Here is a 19,285-nt window from a genome sequence, read left to right as displayed (position 1 = left end):
ATAGTTTGATAACAGAAAATATCTGCAAAAAGGCCACCAAGCAATCCTTGATCTCATCTCTCCCTCCTTGGGACCATGAGTTGAGACCAAGGCATACTTGCTGCCACAAAAACACTGTTTTGCCTTTCAATGCAATTGCAAGTGTTGGATTTTTAGTTGGAAAAGTTGATACCAGTTGTGCTTGCATATTTAGATCTGTTCTTGCTTAGGTTTCCATAGTTATCTTTCATGATTTCCTGTTCACAACTTGCTGTTCATCATGTTTCTGGTTTTTAGATCGGATTAGGTCAAAGTAGATAGATCTCTGATTTTTCTAGTCTTTCTTTGATTAGTTTTGAGAGATAGTGTGCAGATCACCTGTAATACATCCCTGCCTATCCTTCCTTCATCACACAACCTGCTCCAAACCCAAATTCCGGATTCCTTCCCTTCATTTGCCACACTTTTCCAATTTGACTTAATTTCTACATTTTTGTGCAACATTGCTCCCTCCATCCTTGAACAAATCCAACCATCTTCATCACTCCTTAGCCTCATTTACCACGTCCTAGACCTCTTCACATCCTCATCCATCCTCCATTTCCACTTTCCCACCGTTTTTCCTCCATCAACCCTCAAAATCCTCTCTCGGCTCTTCCTGTAGAACCCCTGCAGACTTCCTGTAGAAGATCACGTGAGCAGTTTCTCGAGATTTGATTGCTGTGAAACTCTTTGGAAGGGTGCTAGGGACCCCTTAGGCCCTCTTCTCACCTTCCCAACCTCCTGCAAATGCCCATTCCATTTCCTTTCGCCAATAAACCCCTGCACAGTTAAAAATAGTTAAAGCACATGCATAATAGTTCTGCAAAATTACTCAAAATACAAAAAGATGTGTTTTCCATATTCTCCTTCAGAAGTAGATTACTCACATGCATTTCACCTTTCCAAGAGTCAATGGCATCCATTTTTGCAACTTTCATCTCTTTTGTTGCACCAGTAGGGTTAGTCGGTAAAACTAGGGTTGGCTAGGGTTTGCATTTCCTTTCAGCTTTGAGCTTCTTTCTGCAAGTAGGTTAGCCTTCTTTGAGTTAGCTTTCATCCATCACAGTTAAAAGCTTCTTCTAAGAGCCCATAGAAGTTGGCTTAAGCTCTTAGTGGACTTGTGCCAGCTAATCAAGTGACAGCCTGCGGCAAGAGCTAGTACTTGTGCATACAGCACCGTCGCTTCCAAGTTTGTTATGAACTACCGGGTTGATAAAAGTAAAGAAGGGAGTCCCAGGAGTTGCAACATCTTTGCTGCAATACTGGAGCCCAGCAGAGAGAGAGTGTGAAATTCCTAGATGGTTTGAACAAGGACTACACAGGAATAGCAGCAGAACAATTCGATCTAGTTGGAGGAGCTAGTGATTCAGTAGATGGAGGAGAGGATTTTGGTCAAATTACCCAATGAGTCAGTGCCAGAGCCAGAGAGAGACAAAGCTATGGATTTCAGAGTTTTCTGGAGGCAACTACAACAGAGCTTGCACAAGATCTACGCAAAGGTTGATGCAGAAGGATTTGCGTGTCGTTGGGGAGGCAGATCCAAGGACAAAAATCAGTTGTGGGGTGAGGAAAAATCATCACAATAATTTTTCTAGTATTTCTCTCAGATTGGATTGCCAGTAGAGCATCCAAAATTATAGTACTCAGATGTTTGCTGCTGCATAATAAAAATAAACCCTCATACTGTTGCACATGTTTTACCACATTGGGTTTTTCTGGGGACAATTGTCCAAAAATAATGATGTCAAAATTTTTGTCCGCTATAATTTCTCATTTTCTAGCACTTTATTTTCTGCAACATATCTATGTGAAAATTGTAGTTGTGATTTTAATCATTGTTTGCCGTAGCGAATAAATTGTATAATTAAAATTATAGTTAGGAGAATAATTTCCAGTTGCTGCAATAGTTGAAATTTTCACAAGGATGTGGTCAGACCTACAACAGGAGGAGTTGAGGTGAGCTCTATTACCCACCACTTTGTGGGTGATATCCCTAGGAGAAATTTTTCTCCATGATGAGCCTCAGTCGACAGCTAACAGCCCCTTGATGCCTCTTACTAGCTCGTTGTGCCATTTCTCTACCGCTTGAGCCAACCATGTTGTCCCTTACCCACCTGTATTGATCATATGTTTGAAGGTGGGCCTCTCGAATATAAAGGTATGTCTTGTCATTTGGTAATTGAGTATTGGGTTTACTTGTCATGGATACTTCTGGGTATGGATTGACGGGGGGATTTGGTGGAAAGAGTGGGCTTAGTTTGTGCTCTTGTCCCCTTGATCTATTTTTGTTGTTACCCTTGGATCTTAGTCCCGTGGGATCCCCTTTATTGACTATTTGGTTCTAGGGTGGTGCTACTTGGGAAACTCCGACTTTGGGTGCATGGTCCCGCCCCTTTACCCGCACATATTACTCCCTTTCCACTCACTATACCCCCATTCTTCTTCTCTCCCACCTGGGTCCACATTTCCATTTTGGGTCCACATAGGGTCATCCTCCCTATCTCCTTGCCCCCACCTTGGATCAGGCCTAGAATGATGCCCCAGAGGTTGAAGCAATTATGTTAAAATTGGAAACTAGGGCCAAACTCCATGTGTAACATCTTATTCATGGTTGATAATATTTTTATTAGATTCCTCTCGTCGAGAGATGTAGGATTGATCTAAAGATCATCCTATTCCGATAAGTATTTATGGAGATATGAATTTATTTTGATTATGAAATAATTATCAAGCCAACCAGCAACTCATGTAGGCTCAGAAGCCCAACAGATACATCTATTCATCATCAACATTTGTATATAAATATAGGAGGCCTTTTCCTCATTTAAACACACTCATCTCATCACATGTCTCTCTCTCTCTCTCTCCTGCGTAGAAAAGAGGCTCCTCCTACTGTGCAGAAAGAGACTCTTCTCTCACATGTGTGGAAGGAAGGACACAGATTTAGGGTTACAACTGTAGATCAGAAGTTTTACTAGCGTTGACCATCAGACTCTTTCTCAGAACTGCAGTGTCGGTGGAACTGACTTTCCTTAGAAGGCCACATTTTTTGGTGAAGGAATCAAGCCAATCCGATGGTCGGTTTGGAAGATATTTTATGCCCTAGTTTAGGGTTGATCTAGGGTTTGCTGCTGCTGATGTAAATCAGATTTATGTACTATTTCTCTCTGCTTAATTATTGAAGATAAAGGAAGATTTGATCAAAGGGTTTCCCCATATTGGGGTTTGTCCCTGGCTAGCCACCACATCTTTTGTCTCTTGGCTTGTTTTTTGTCGATCGTCTAATGTTCTATCTGCACTTTACTTAATGTACATGTGATTGCTAATCTGTGGATAATAATAATAAAAGAAGTAAACTGCTCTAAGCATAGAACATACCATAACTTAACATGGTATTGGAGTTGAGGTGAAGACAAAGCCCGAGCAAGAGCAAGAGCAATCACCAAAGAGAAGATTGGCAAGGCTATCCTAAAAGAACTATGGGGTCCTCAACACTCTTCCCTGCCGAAGACAAGCTCTGTGAGAAGTCTGACTATCACGGATGGAAGATGTCTCTCGATATAACCTTAGAAGATCAAGGAGTGTTGGACCATGTGAGAGGCAATATTGTTGAGCCTCCATCAAATGCACCCACTGCTGCCAGGAACAAATGGAAAACTGGTGAAGTCAAAACAAAGAAGATCATTCGGGACTCTATCGACAAGCGCTTGGTGGCCTATGTTTCTGAACTGAACACCTCCAAGGAAATCTACGATAGACTGGTGAGTTTATTTAAAGTTAATGATGCAAATCAAGTTTTGTTTCTTAGAAATAAGCTGAAGGAAATTAAGAAGGGCAAAGATGAGAGTATGCAAGCATACTTCTTAAGAATCATTGAGATCAAGAATGATCTCCTATCTATTGGGGAGATTATTACTGATAGGGAAATGGCATTCACAACTCTTGGAGGATTACCATCCGAATGGTACGTGTTCAGGACTACTCTTCTCAACATTAACATAATTCTTGGTTTCGAGGAATTAATGGCAAGATGCATTCAAGAAGAAACAAGGATAGAAGGGAAAGAAATGCCCATGCCTAAAGGTCCTCCTGCTGCCTTTTCTTCTCATGCTAAGAAAAGAAATAATTCCGAGACTAAATAAAAAAGAAAGGCTAGACTTAAGGGTGAAAAAAAAGGACAATGTTACATTTGCGATAAAGCAGGTCACTATGCAAGGGAATGCCCTAATAGAAGGGACTCACATCGGGACAATGATCAAAATCCCTTTCATGGCAATCAAAGGAATGGAAAATCTAATAGCAGAGGTAAAAGAAGTGCTGGAAATCAAGGAAGAGGACAACCATTCAAGAAGGCTAGAAATTCCAGGTATGAATCTAACACTGTTGACAATAAGCAGGATGAATATTATCTACCAGCTACTCCATCTACCTTTGCTCCTTTGGACTCGCTGGGAATTTGGCTTATTGATAGTGGTGCCTCAAGGCACTTCACTGGTTACAAAGAAGTTCTCCATAATCTGATAGAGAAAGAAACTAACCTGGAAATTGTCCTTGGAGATAATATGAAATATCTCGTGAAAGGTGTAGGCAATGTCTCTCTTAAATTGAATCAAGGTAATACGATCCACTTACAGGATGTATTATATGTACCTGACCTCAAAAGAACTTGGTTTCCATCTCGGCAATGGAAGACAATGGCTACAAGGTGACCTTCAGCGATGGCAAGGTACATGTATGGAAAAACAATGTTAAAGATGCCTTCACTCTTGGGTTTTGAGTTGATTCATTAAATCAGGTCGGTGGAAGTCTTCTAGGTGTCATGTCTTGTGACACATCTCTTCAGTTCGAACTTTGGCATCGGAGGTTTGCTCATCTTCATTATAAAGCTCTACCCAATGTAAGACAAATGGTGATAGGGATGCCCGAATTCTGAGTAGAGAAAGAAGGTGTATGTTCGAGATGTGTCGAAGGAAAGCTCAAAAGGGGACCATTCCCCTCAAGCAAAAGCAAGACCTTCGATATATTACAGTTGGTTCACTCAGACATATCAGGTATGATGCTTGTAAACTCCTTGGGAGGATATTCATATTACCTTACTTTTACAGAAGACTATTCTCACAAGACTTGGATATACTTCTTGAAAAAGAAGGATGAAGTGTTCTCTTGGTTTCGACACTTCAAAGCCTTGATCGAGAATCAAACTGAAAAGAAGATCAAGATCTTAAGGACTGATAATGGGACTGAATATGAATCTAACGAGTTTCATGACTTTTGTAAAGAGGCTGGCATTAAGAGGGAGACTACTACACCATATACTCCTGAACAGAATGGTGTGGCAGAAAGGAAGAACCGTACGATTGTGGAAGTTGTCCGTGCCATGCTCCATGATCAAAGACTTCCAAAGTTTCTATGGGCCGAAGCTGCAAACACCACCGTATATGTACAAAATCGATGCCCTCATCAAGCATTGGGTTCCAAGACTCCTGAAGAAATGTTCACTGGTAAGAAACCTGACGTATCTCATTTTAGAATTTTTGGAAGCCCTGTATATTTTCATGTGCCGAAAGAGAAAAGGAATAAATTGGGTGCATCTGGAAAGAAAGGAATCTTCGTGGGTTATGGTGAAAATACTAAGGGCTATAGAATCTATGTAGCCGGTCAAAGGGAAGTCGTGATTAGTCATGATGTCACCTTTGACGAAGATATGGCTCTCAGCAAGGTGAACAATCTTCCTACTTTAAGGAGCTCTCAAGAAGCTGACACCAGGGAACCAAAAGAAAAATATGATGAAACAATGCCCGATGTGGATGAACCCATGGATCCTATTGATCCACCTAAGCCTTCCTCTTCTAGGAAGAGGCCCTCTTGGCTTAGAGGGCTACTTGATGATGCTGAAGGACACACTGCACCCCGAGGAACCTTCCGTGAAAGTAAGAAACCTAACAGGTATCAGGGATATCTGACCATCATGAGCACGATCATACAAAATGAGCCTTCATCATTCTCAGATGTCGTCAAGTGTCAAGTATGGAAGGATGCTATGATTGAAGAATATGAGTCTATTATGAAGAATGATGTGTGGGAAGTAGTTCCTAGACCCCAGGACAAGACACTTGTCACTTCTAAATGGCCTTACAAGATAAAGCATGCAGCTGATGGAAGTATGGAAAAGTATAAGGCTCGTTTTGTTGCTTGTGGCTTCTCCCAAAAGGAAGGTATAGACTATGACGAGATATTTGCACCTGTTGCCAGATATACCACCATCTGCTCGATCATAGCCCTTGGGTCTTCACAAGGATGGAACCTACATCAGATGGATGCCAAGATCGCGTTCTTGCATGGTTCGATCAAAGAAGAGGTCTACATGGAGCAACCCGAAGGATTTGAGATTTATGATCGAAAATCTTATGTATGCAGGTTGAAGAAGGCTCTCTATGGGATGAAGCAAGGACCCCGAGCATGGTATGAGAGGATCGATAGCTACTTGATGAAGCTGGGATTCACTAGGAGTGAAGCCGATCCTAACCTTTACTTTAAGGTTGAAGATGACAAACCTCTCATATTGGTGTTGTATGTGGATGACCGCTTTCTAATAGGCACAGACCCTCTCATTCACAAATGTAAGAGGGAGATGGCTTCTGAATTTGAAATGAAGGACCTAGGATTGATGCACTATTTCCTAGGACTTGAAGTTTGGCAGAAGCCAAGGGAAATTTTCCTATCTCAAGGAAAATATGTGGTGAAGATATTGGAAAGATTCTGTATGGTGGAATGCAAGCCCGTAACTACCCCGATGGAGCTTGACTTCAAGAAGTTAAGTGGTAGTGCTGCTGGACCTATTTTACGGAATGCCACCGAGTATTGTCAACTTGTCGGAACATTAATGTTCTTAGTGAATTCCCATCTAGACATATGCTTTGCAGTCAACACATTGTGTCAACATATGGTTGAACCTCACCACATACATTGGATTGGTGCCAAGAATCTATTAAGATATCTATGTGGCACAATTACATATGGGTTAAGATACATTGCCGGAGATGTGAGATTACCTGGATACACTGATGCTGATTTGGCAGGCAGTGTGGTGAATCGTAAGAGCACTTCCGAGTGCTGTTTCTCCGTGGGATCTACTTCGATATCCTGGGTGAGCAGGAAGCAGAAGTCGATGGCTTTTTGAGCATCGTCGAGGCAGAATATATTGCTGCTAGCATGGCCACCTGTGAGGCAGTCTGGTTATGAAAGCTCTTCAATGAGCTGTTTGGATTTACATTGGATGCCACCGTGATCCTGTGTGATAACCAGAGTGGGATTCGTTTATCAGAGAATGTCGTATTTCATGATCGCTCCAAGCATATTGATATCAGGTACCACTATATTCGAGATATGGTTCAGTGGGGAGCTATAAGGCTCCAACATATCAGTACAGATGAACAGGTCGCCGACATTCTGACAAAGTCCCTAGGAAAGGTCAAATTTTTTTTCGAGAACGACTTGGTGTCGTTCAGAAACCCTTTGATGAGGGTCCTGTATGATGTATGGAGCTCTTGGAGCTCCGGGAGGGGCGCGAGGTACTTCTTGGAGCGACATATGACCACAGGGTGACTCACCATCCCCTGGTGGTGTACATGTATAGGGTAAAATAATCAAAATTTCCCTGTGACACCCCGTGGCGACTATGTAGCAGGATGATTAGTTCTCCTGTGAGGTTTGGATGATGTGTTCTCCATGACGACTATGTAGCAAGATGATTAGTTCTTCTGTGAGGTCTGGATGATGTGTTCTCCATGATGATTGTGTAGCAGGATGATTAGTTCTCCTGTGAGGTCTGGATGATGTGTTCTCCATGATGATTGTGTAGCAGGATGATTAGTTCTCCTGTGAGGCCTGGATGATGTGTTCTCCATGGCGATTATGGAACATGATGATTCACTCTCCTGTGGGCAGGATGATTAGTTCTCCGTGGCATCCACTAGACAGAATGATTCGCTCTCCTGTGGACAGGATAATTAGTTCTCCTGTCGGGGCATCCTACCCATGCATTCTGGGACTCATGGGAAGTACCTCTCATCTGATCAATGAGTAGGGAAATGAGGATAGGGACCATAGTAGTACCGATGGATGCATAACTATATCTACCATACTCCCTATGCTAGGATGACCTTCATTGATCTGGGATCAATGATACTGGTCTAGGACCAGTGGTAGGAGTTGTACCCACTATGACACTGACTTCGGGTTGGTTGAGGACTGGTCTGGGACTAGTGTTACGCACTCTGAGACTAACTTTGGGTCAGTGGAGGATGGTATGATACATCCTCGATCACTTCTTCCTCTTCATAATTCAGACAAGAGCAGAGTAGAACAGAGCAGAGAAGAGCAGAGCAGAACAAAACAGAGCAGAGTAAAGTAGGGGTCAAGCTGTACAGGGCAGTGCATTTGATGGATGAATAGTAGCGACTGACAGACGAATTGCAGATGGAGTTCTCCCTAGTTGAGAGGGAGTGTTAAAATTGGCAAATAGGGCCAAACTCCATGTGGGACATCTTATTCATGGCTGATACTATTTTTATTAGATTCCTCTAGGCGAGAGGTGTAGGATTGATCTAAAGATCATCCGATTCCGATAAGTATTTATGGAGATATGAATTTATTTTGATTATGGAATAATTATCAAGCCAACCAGCGACTCATGTAGGCTCAGAAGCCCAACAGACACATTTATTCATCATCAACATTTGTATATAAATACAGGAGGTATTATCCTCATTTAAACACACTCATCTCATCACATCTCTCTCTCTCTTTCTCCTGCGTAGAAAAGAGGCTCTTCTCCTACTGCATAGAAAGAGACTCTTCTCTCACATGTGTGGAAGGGAGGACGCAGATTTAGGGTTGCAACTGCAGATCGGAAGTTTGACCAGCATTGATCATCAAACTCTCTTTCAGAACTGCGTTGTAGGTGGAACTGACTCTCCTCAGAAGGTCGCATTTTTTGGTGAAGGAATCAAGCCGATTTGACGGTCGGTTTGCAAGATATTGTCTGCCCTAGTTTAGGGTTGATCTAGGGTTTGCTGCTGCTGATGTAAATCAAATTTATGTACTATTTCTCTCTGCTGAATTATTGAAGATAAAGGAAGATTTGATCAAAGGGTTTCGCCATATTGAGGTTTGTCCCTGGCTAGCCGCCACATCTTGTGTCTCTTGTCTTAGCTTGTTTTCTATCGATCATTTAATGTTCTATCTGCACTTTACTTAATGTACATGTGATTTCTAATCTGTGGATAATAATAATAAAAGAAGTAAACTGTTCTAAGCATACAACATACCATAACTTAACAAATTAAAAGAAAAGGTGAAAAGCATAATTGGTCACATTTAATAGGAAATTGTGCTTCAAAATGCACAATATGACCGGGACAAAATAATCAATACGTGGGCAAAAGCCAATGCATGAGCTCAACCCAATCCATGGCCATCACCCTAGTTCCATAGGCCCTAGATGAGCCTCCTTTGTCATTTAGGAACCCATGATTGTCCCAACCCTTGGAGGGCAATGAATTGACCTACCTAAAAGGGGGTAATCACTGCTATATCTTACATATCATGTTCTTGCCCTTTGATCCCCGAGCAGTTAATTAAAGAAATTCATAAAAGGCAAAAGGCATATAAAAAAGGGTGGAAAAATCAAGGCCAAGGCACCATATGTACCATGATTTCTCCCTCCTACACATTACATACCCTGGTGTGGGCTTCCCCTTATCTAGCTACCCCTATGCCACCCCCATTAGAAGGGTGTACCTTGGACATACTATCTCCTCTAAGGGCTGAAACCACCTAATAAGGTACTTGGATAACCCCCTTTGGAGTTTGGAGATACCAGCACAGGCCAAAGCCCACTACGGAAGGGTATGCCATTATGAAGTGCCCACTTTGTTATCCATGGTTTGTAAGCTCCTTTACCCGATTATTCTAAAGAATGATTGTATTGGCTGCCTACTGGATGCATTGGATCTTATGCAGGATTATAGGTGGTTTCCATTTGGGTTTGGTCTCCCTATATGGGATCCTAAGTCCCAGAGGTCTACATTGGCACATGTAGAGTGTGCATAGAGAGCCATGGGTCTCCACAACAGCAAATAACACTCCAAGGATCTTCATGGATGCTCAGAGACTACTAGCAATCCACTTTTTAGATGATGGTGATATGCTTTGTACATTATGCCTAGCAGGCCCCCACAAGAGCCCCACACTCTTGGTAGGTGTTCCAGGACTTTACAGTCTCATGGCAACATTCATTCCACCACTTGGACCCTCGTGGAGGATCTACAGGCATCTCTGATTCATATGGAGACACATGGGGTCATTTTTGTGCCCTTAGTCCCACTGGGAGCACCATAGGTCTACTACTTGGAGAACAAGGGGCCACCCCCTTGTCCATCATATTCCGAGGAATTTATTCCTCAATATGGCACTTCTGGATATTATTATGCCTTTGGAGGGCCCCATGACATGTACATATTATTATTTGGCCGCTTGTGAGGCTTATTTTTGCACTTGCGAGCTAATTTGGTGGGCTTGTCACCAATAGGGGTTTTATTTGCACATTATTTTATCATTATGGGCTAATGTAGGGCCATTGGCTAATTCTAGCTCATTAGGAGGCTAGATATTGATGTTAGATACATTCATTTGTGTCATCACTTGACTTGGGATCTCTCTAATCATAGAGAATTTCACACTTTTTCCTTTGTGGATATTTTTTGGCGATGGATGAATTTTGATGTATGGATTTGGGTTATGTCTCGTCTTGGAGCTTTATTGAGAAAAACGAAATGCTGGTTGGATATAGTCTATAACGTTGTAAGTAAATTTTAATACTATTATTCTTGTTACTTTATACTGCCAAAATTAGCGATAGTTGCTGCATTACTGAAATGTGGAAATGAGCATGTTTTATCTAATTTAATGTATGGGCCAATGTTATATGAATGAAATGTCCTAGAGATTTATTTATCTCGAGAAGCTTGCATCATTTGCTTTGAAGTATAAATGCTTGAAGGTCACTTTTCCTTTCTTTCTCTCAACGTTGGATGAAGTTGACTTTCTGGGCCTCCTTGATCAAGAAACCAAGTTCTTACTCATCATTATCCTTGACTCCATATCCCCAAGTGAACTAGGCACTGATCCCTCAAAAGGGTCATCATTTTAACCCTGTTTTTACCATTTTCCCCTTTTTCCCCAGGTCTAGCCCGATTAGGTCACTCAAGGCATCAATTTCCCAGGAATTGATCCAAGGAAAAACTACGATCTCCTGTAGGCTACTGCATTGGTGGGTCGCCTCCTCTCCTCCAAATTTGAGGGAATTCTAATGACGGAATCTCCGGGAGTCCCAAGCTCTAGCTCTAAGATCGAATTGTGCCTAGGCATTCCCAAGGTTAGACCTCAATAGGATCAAATCAACCTTTTGAAGTAAATATTCTTGTTTGGTCCTTTCCCCTCACCTTGTCCAGGATAGGAACATCATTGGTTGCTATATTCCACCCCTGAACTTGGGCTTGGACTACTTGGCCCCGTGTGGTCCCGCTTCTCAATAAAGACTATCTGTCAAGGACCATTTGTGAATCCAAGTTTCCCAAGGATTATAGGGATTGAGAAACTTGTTCATAAGCCTATCTTTTCTCCCTCAACCCTCCAATCTTCACCTCTTATCCTTGGTGGACCAAGTCCATTGCTTAAAGAGAAAGCAAGCTCCATTCTTCACTCCATTCTTGGGAAAGGGTTTTCAGGGTCACTTCTCACTTATCCATTGACATATACTTTACAAGTGAGTACCTACATTACCGAGACTCCTCCCATCGATGAAATTCTGTAAAGAGTAGGGAGACTTAGCTGTGGTGACAATGGGCTAAGCCTCCACAATTACCCTCTTAGGAGCCCCTTTAGGTCCTCTGGTGGTTTGAGTGGTAGCATTTTTGGTGCCGTTGTCGGGGACATGAGACATGTGTTTTGTTCCTCATATGACATATCGACATATCATTATTGGCGATTCCATTGGAAGAACGAAGCCCTAGTTCTTCATTGAACTTTAAGGTCGATGCTTGTAGGGTGAAGCAAGCATTTTCTAGGCATCTTTAATTTCACCCTGGCAACTCCTACATATGTTTCATGTATACCTCAAATAGGTTGTCATTCTTTCATATATTTCTGCTTTGAACATTGCTAGCATCCCGGGACATCCCAATCATGTCACAAGAAGGATGGTACGTGGGTTACCCATGTTCGATGGTGACCCAAGCTCTGCAATTGACCATGAGGAAAGATTTAATGCACATACTTCAAAGGAGAAAGTGGTCCACCAGGATATCCTTATGTTGTTATTCTTTAGTTCTATCTATGGTCATAACTCATGGTTGCAAAATCACGAACCTAGAAGCATCTCATTTATTGAAGAGTTCGTTGATGGATTTCTTAGACATTTTTAAGTACACCCTACGTTAAGCATCTGAGAGGAAGCCTTCATCGAGCATCATCAAGACATTAAGAATCTAGGTCATGAGCAAGAAGACAAGTCCTCCTTGGGTCCACATAATAAAAATGATGATTTTGAGGACACATGTGCTGGAAAGGGTGAATTTATGGAAAAGAGAAATTGAGACCAACCTCACCTTTCTCAAGGATATTACTCCTGATGAAACCCCTTTTGAAGACCTTGAGAGAGATGATGTCATTATCCCCTTGGAATATGACATTGAAGATTATTTCCACATTGAAAAGGAGAAATGGGAAATTGTTGGTCCTCATTTTGAATGTGCTCCCATTTATTACACCGATAAGGAGGATGAGGATGAGATTGATCTTCCTTCCCCCTCAGACACTACTTATGATGACATACCCATTGATACCCTTGGGAAGGAGAATCTTCATTTTCCTTTGCATAAAGAGGAGCAGTTGGAAGTGAACAATTTTCCTTTTAGAAGAGACCTAACCTTTGCTACTAAGGATATTGATAGGGGTCCCACTTCTCTTGAGTATGATTCTATGTTCAAATCACTTGAGCCTTTAGATTATAAAGCGCAACCTGTTGAATACAATATTTTGTTCTCCCCTTTTCCTATTACTCATCATTTTGAGTCTTCATCAAGTGATTCCCTTACCCCTAGTCATATAATCTCAAGTGACTGTGAGCCCTTTTCCCCTCCCGAGGATAGTGTCAAGGGGAAGCCCTTCATTGATTACATTTTTTCTCCTTGGACGCACCCTCAGGGTTTTGATCACTCCATAGTCCCCTTTCTCCAGTATAATCATCATGTGAAACCTACTTGTGTTTCTCCATCTCTTCGGCCACCCTTTCCTACTAATCATAACCCAATGAAGGCCATGAGCCATGATGTAAATAATAATGACGATGGTGGAAGTGATATGCCTGAGGTTTCCATCTATGAAAAGTTTATGAGCTTGGTTGTTGACATCTCTATATTTTGGTTGCAAGAGAAGATCTCATGGACTAGATTACATCCTCTTCTGACCTCTTCTCGCATAATCATCCATGTGTGGGCATCATATTTTCCACCCCCCGCCCACAACATCGTCCATGTGGTTGGGTTTGCATTCGCTTTGGGACTTGTTGCATGAATAATCATATAGGCATACATATTTATATTGGCTTTATGATATGTTGGTTGCACTGGCTTTATGATTACACTTAATAATAGCTTCTTCGTATGCATGTTAGGGTAGGATGAATTGCATGATGATTTTTGCATTAGAAATAACCGCGTATGATGTTTCTCATGATAGATTAGATTGCATAAAAAAAAAAAAAAAAAAAATTCACATATTATTGGTTTATGAGCTAACCTTAAACATGGGTGATCATCAGACACAGTGAAAAACATGTTGCCCCATGGGTTTGATCTTTGAAATTTGCAGATAATAGGTCTATGGTGATGAAGAGATTGTTGGAGTTCTCGTGACCTCCTGTTCGAGCAGCCTCGTCCATTTTTTTGAGTGATCACGTCCCAATTGGAGCTAGATGTTACCCACCACTTTGTGGGTGATATCCCCAGGAGAAATGTTTCTCCATGATGAGCCTCAGTCGGTAGCTAGCAGCCCCTTGATGCCTCCTACTAGCTCGTTGTGCCATTTATCTACCACCTGATCCAGCCATGCCATCCCTCACCCACTTGTATTGATCGTGTGTTTGAAGGTGGGCCTCCTAAATCTAAAGGTATGTCTTGTCATTTGGTAATTGATTATTGGGTTTACTTATCATGGATACTTCTGGCTATGGATTGATGGGGGGATTTGGCAGAAAGAGTGGGCTTAGTTTGTGCTCTTGTCCCCTTGATATATTTTGGTTGTTACCCTTGGATCTTAGTCCCGTGGGATATCCTTTATTGACTATTTGGTTATAGCGTGTTACTACTTGGGAAGCCCCGACTTTGGGTGCATGGTCCCTCCCCTTTACTCGCACATATTACTCCCTTTCCACTCACTATACCCCCATTCTTGTTCTCTCCCACTTGGGTCCACATAGGGCCAACCTACCTATCCCCTTGCCCCTACCTTGGGTTAGGCCTAAAATGATGCCCCAGAGGTTGAAGCAATTAAAAGAAAAGGTGAAAAGCATAATTGGCCACATTTAACAGGATATTGTACCACAAAATGCAAAAGATGGCTGGAACAAAATAATCAACACGTGGGCAAAATCCATTGCATGAGCTCAACCCCAATTCATGGCCATCACCCTAGTTCCATAGGCCCTAGATGAGCCTCCTTTGTCATTCAGGAACCCATGATTGCCCCAACCCCTGCAGGGCAATGAACCATTCTACCTAAAAGGTGGTAATCATTGTTAGGGCTTGCTTTATCTCAAGATCTCATCGTCATAATTTCTTGAAATTTGGAGGGCCTTTAGAGAAAACCCTAGTGCAGTTATGGACAAGAGATCAAACTTTCTTGATGGCTACAATGGGAGAAAAATGCTTCCCTAGGTGACCTATGGAGGCTAGGCCTAGAAAGAGAAGGAGAGGTGAGAGAAATATTATTTAAAAGAAATCACCTATGGAAGGATGGAGTCAAAGAGAATTTATTGTTTGGAAAGGATTTACCCAATCAAGGAGGTCTTCAAGCAACTTCGCATGGCATTAATGCATGAGAGCAACTACTTAAGGCCTTTATACTTCAATATGCAATAATTGATGACTTATCAAGATGTATTCAACAACAATAATCTCTAGGAACATTCACCCATTCATACATGGCCCATTCAACGATGCAACGCTACAAAACAACAAAATTTCCACAATTTCGTATAGAAAAGAAGTAAATTTCAGAGTTATATAGTGAAAATCCAAACAACATTTCATGTGACAAAGTAAATAAAAAGAATAAGAATGAAAAAAATCACTTACATGTAGAAATGAGTATATCCAATCATCAAATTATGCTAATAATGAAGCTACAAGATCAAGAAGATAGAATCCATACATTAAAATTCATCCATGAAACCAAACTTGTCCTCCAAATGGAATGCATAATTCTCAAGTATCTACTAAACCCAAATCCAAGTGATGATGAGAGAATGAATGACCTATCATCTATTTATACAATCTCTAATGAGTTTGATTTTCCTAATTTTGCTTAATTAAGCCCCAAATAATAAAATAATGTGCAATAACAACATCCCTTGGTGAAAAACCCACCAAGATAGCTCAATAACACAAAAATAAGCCTCTCAAAAGGGCATAATGACCAATATAATGAGTCGTTGGGCCATTGAGAAGGCCTAATGAAGTATAGAGTGTGCCATGATGCGAGAATGGACTCCAAACATAGTGAACAAGGGGTTGGCCCCTTTTTTTCCAAGCAAGTCTCTGGAGAGGCTAGAATACATTATCTCCAAAATCCATAAATCATTTATGGAAATGTCGCCTAGAAATAACTTAATTAAATTACTAACCAGTTTTTAAATATTTCCTAAATCTAAACTTAGGGAATATGGTTAATTAATTAGAATTAATTAAGTTGAGGCATGAATGATCTAGAAACTCACATGGATTGACTTCAAGATGATCCTAGCCATCGATTAAGATTTAATCTTGGTCGTTGGAGTCCCAACAGAGGATTATAAGAAGAAGTCGATGGGCACTTGGAGAAGACACTTGTGAGGTTGGATTTGTTGTAGCTCGATTTCCAGTGTAGCAACAATCAGTTTCTGGAGAGAGAGTCAGAAATCAAAGCAGTGAGAGAGGGGTAGAGATAGTGAAGCTGAAGGAAGATTTCCAGATCTGGTGAGTACATTTGCAAAGAGGCAGAAGATCCACACAAAAGCTGACGCTAGGGCAACACGGTAGCTTCTAGAGGCAGTTTCGATTTTGTTGGGGAAAGATGAGTTTCAGTGCCAGAAGCTGGACAGAGGTTTCAGAGGCAAGGAGAGACATTTTCCAAGATAACAGCAGACCAGACGGCTTGAGGAGAAGCTAGTTTGAACTGAGTGCAGAAGGGACTGCGCTAGTGTGACGTAGTAGTTGTGCAAAGCTAGTTTGGACGACTCACCTAGAGCTGAGGTTAGAGCCCGAATTTGCCTATGGAGTGAGGAAATTTTCTCACTATATTTTTGCCAGTATTTCTTTGTAGGATTGCCAGTTTTGGCATCTAGTTGTACTTAGATTATTTCACTACTGCTAAATAATAAAATCCTCAGCTGTTGCACCCTTTTCCCAAGTTGGGTTTTTCCGAGGACATTTGTCCAAAAATAACTATGTTATTTTATGTGTGTGTGCAGGCATTTCTTCTAACGTTTACTCTTCCACAGTTTTATTTGTGTAGGTTGCAGTGTGATTTATTCAGTATTTGTTGTAGCAAACAATAAATAAATTGTTAAATTAAATTAAAAATTAAGAGAATAATTTCCAATTGTTGTAATAGGATTCTAGTTGTGGAATTTTTACACCAAGTGGGTGTGGGGGCATAAGGACATCCTCATGGGTCTCCAAATGGATAAAAAATGCTTGTAAACCATCTATAAGGGCTAGGATGATGACATAATCCCTCCCTTTGTTTCTTGCAGTGAGACACATCCTCATCTAGACATTGGAACATCTGCCAAATGTATGGTGCAAGTGTGGAGCCTTTTGGGTATGGTGAATTAGGTGCTTCATCCTCATCCAAAAGGTGGAATATGCACAATCAATGAGTGGTGCTGGGGATCCATAAAATACTTTCTGCTATGGTGGAGGCCCATGGCTCTCAACACTCACCCTACAAGTGCCTATGTGGCCCTCTGGAAGGCTAGGACCTCTTATAGGGAGACCAAGCCACAAATGGAGACCCACCTGCAACACTGCATAAGATCTAATGCATCCCCTTGCCCTCCAATACAACAAATCATCAGAATAGTCAAGTAAAAGAGCTTACGAGTCATGGAACCAATAGGGCACTTCATGGCGACATTCCTTTCCATAGTGGGCTTTGACATGTACAAGTGTCTCCAAGCTCAATAAAGGGGTTAATCAGGGACCCTATTAGGTGGTTTCAGCGTTTAAAAGGGGTGACATATCCATTGTACATCCATTAGGTGATAGGGGGAAAATCATATAGTGATGGAACAAAGTGGGATTAGGGGAATGCTCCAAGCCACATGCCATGGTACAAGGGTAGATATAATAAGGGAAACCCACACTTGGGTATATGAGTGTAGGAGGGAGCAAATCCTGGTACATGAGTTACCCCGACCTTTCATTTTCCACCCTTCTTCATATGCCTTTTGCCTTTGTTTGATTTTTCTTCATAATTTCTCACGGCTCTAGGGGATGAGAGCATGATGTATAGGATGAAGAAGTAGGTACCCCTTTTGGAGGTGGGGCACTTCATTGCCCACCGGGGGTTGGGACAATCATGGCTTCCTTAATGACGGAGGGGGGCTCATCTAGGGCCCATAGAAACCAGGGTGATGACCATGGATAAGGGGTAGAGCTCATGTTTGGCTTTTTCCCACGTGCTAAATTTGTATGTCTCGACCATATTTTGCATTTGTGGTACATTTCCTATTGAGAGTGGCCAAATTATTCTTTTTGTTTTCTTTCTAGCTACATCAACCTCCGGGGCATTGTTTCAGGCTCGACCCAAGGTGTGGACAAGGGGAGGGGGAGGCTAACCCTATGTGGACCCAGTGGACATATGTGGACCTGGATGGGAAAAGAGATGAATGGAGCTAAAATGAGAGGAAGGGAGTGATGTATATGGTGTTGGGAAGCGGGACCACGCAACCAAAATCAGGATTTCCCATGTAGTGCCAACCCTAAAGATAATGGCCAATAAAGGAGACCCCATGGGACTAGGATACAAGGCCAACCACGAAATCAGGTAGTGGAGACAAGATCACAAAACTAATCCACTCTTTTCGTTGAATCCCCCCACCAATCTATGTCGAAAAGTGCCCATGACAAGTAAGGAAAATTACTCAACTATACCAATGAAAAGCCATACCTTCGGGGTCAGGAGGCCCATCTTCAAACATACAATCATAACAAATTGACGAGGGACCACATGGCAGGCTCAGGTTGCAGAGATAATGGTACATTGAGCTATCTTGTGGCTACAAGGGTTTGCTGGATGTCGGCTAAGGACCATATAGGAGAAAAAAGAGTTCTCCTATGCATACTACCCACAGGTGGTAGGTAACAGGTCCTAGTGAAGAATAGGGGAAGAAGAATAAGAAGGACTTATCTAAGGTCAAGTGTTTTAGGTGTGGTGAGTTTGATCATTACAGTACCCAGTGTCCTCTCAGGAAGAAGGAAAAGAAAGAGACGCAGGACCAAGTGATAGCATCCGTAGAGAAGGACAAGCTATCATCCAAGCTGGAGGAAGACTTCGCCATTTTTGCAGCTATACCTCTAGGAGTGAGGTGGGGCGATATGGAGTTATATTCCCAGAGTTGCAGAGAATGGCCAGGGGCTACTAAGGTGTCTTCCTCATGGAACATTACCTCGCGACGGGGGCCCATAGTATTAAGTAGCAGGATGGATCAATGTCAGGTGATGCACTCAGATTCCTGAGCGACAATTGCAGACTAGTTGCAGTCAGGTGCTAAGGAGTGCAAATGTAGTGTTTACAATAGAGAAAGAGGCTTAGTAGCAGAGTCAACAACAATGCAGATTCCCCAATGGACAGTGCAAAGGCTAGTAGAAGTCAGATGATCAGGAGACAGATGCAACACAAAGACATAGTTGATACAATATTTCAGATGCTTCTTAGTTGC

This window comes from Pinus tabuliformis, chromosome 6 (genome assembly GCF_031772625.1).
Source record: "Pinus tabuliformis cultivar Carrire ecotype Pingquan chromosome 6, CPIR1, whole genome shotgun sequence".
Lineage (NCBI taxonomy): Eukaryota > Viridiplantae > Streptophyta > Pinopsida > Pinales > Pinaceae > Pinus > Pinus tabuliformis.
Note: the sequence above shows the minus strand (reverse complement) of the source record.